Source organism: Gracilinanus agilis, unplaced genomic scaffold (assembly GCF_016433145.1).
Source record: "Gracilinanus agilis isolate LMUSP501 unplaced genomic scaffold, AgileGrace unplaced_scaffold40943, whole genome shotgun sequence".
NCBI lineage: Eukaryota > Metazoa > Chordata > Mammalia > Didelphimorphia > Didelphidae > Gracilinanus > Gracilinanus agilis.
The window spans coordinates 6,714-7,750 of NW_025374626.1; the positions used below are offsets into that span (position 1 = coordinate 6,714).

The following is a 1,037-nucleotide window of genomic DNA, read 5'->3' on the forward strand; positions in this document are numbered from 1 at the left end:
AAAAAGAAAAAGATATCCTTTTGGACTAAGGGGATTGAGGATGATGACTTCATAGAAAAGTCACACTTTAAATTTAATTTTAAATTAAACTCCTTTAGGTAAGAGAAGCCAAAGAAGAAGGCTGAGTGGGTTCCAGATGGAAAAGTTCAAATGCTTGAATTTCCAGAAGTAGGAGAGGGCAGGATGAGATTGAGTAACAGCCTCTAGTCCAGTGTGTGGTATAAATGGAAGAGAAATCACAGGATCAGGATTTTGTGCTGCTGGCCAAACACAAAAAAACAAATCATACCATTTCTGCCCCATAGTGCCTTTCCTGCCTTTGAATCCAGCGATGAATGTGGAGGTAATGCTCTGATTACAAAGAATGCCTGTCCTTCTTAAAGGCTCCAGCTAGACTGGCCTTGGACACTTTGGCCCTTTAAACAAGGCTGGTCTCCTCATTCATCCACAAATGCACGTGGCTGCTTCCCTGCCCTGTGCCGTCATTCAGGCTATCATACAGTTATAGGATATTACAGTGGGAAGAAGTGAAGAAAACCAAATTTTCGTGCTCGCTTTGGCAACACATATACTAAAACTGGAACAATATAAAGAAGATTAGCATGGCCCCTCCGAGGGTGGCACACAAACTCATGAAACATTCCTTATTTTTAATAAATTTTTTTCAAACATGCAATTTTAAAGCTAGAAGGCATTTTAGGACCTAGAATGTCAGAGCTAAATAGAACTTCAGCAATCACAATAGTAGAGTTTGAAGGTATTTTAGGACACCAATTATTAGAGCTGGATAGGAAATTCAAGATCATTTAGCTCAACCTCCTGACGTTACAGATGAAGAAACTATAGCCTGGAGTTCAAGGGAATCTGCCCAGATCACTCAAGAGATGCAACTGGAACCCAGGTCTTTGTAAGTATCTGGCTTAGTGTCTTACCATCACTCCCAAATGGACTTGGTCAATGGAATGACTCCCTTTGGCCCCTCTCTCTAGTTAGACACTACAAATTCCTCAAAGTCCAGCTAAGGACCTAGAAGCTGA

The 1,037-nt window shown here is 41.0% G+C and overlaps 1 non-coding gene across 1 annotated transcript; it reads left to right on the plus strand.

Moving 5' to 3' along the window:
* The first annotated feature begins 547 nt into the window (after positions 1 to 547).
* Positions 548 to 652, plus strand: LOC123255197. Its single transcript, XR_006506744.1, has one exon. It is a non-coding gene; the product is annotated as a U6 spliceosomal RNA (small nuclear RNA).
* The last annotated feature ends 385 nt before the right edge of the window (positions 653 to 1,037 follow it).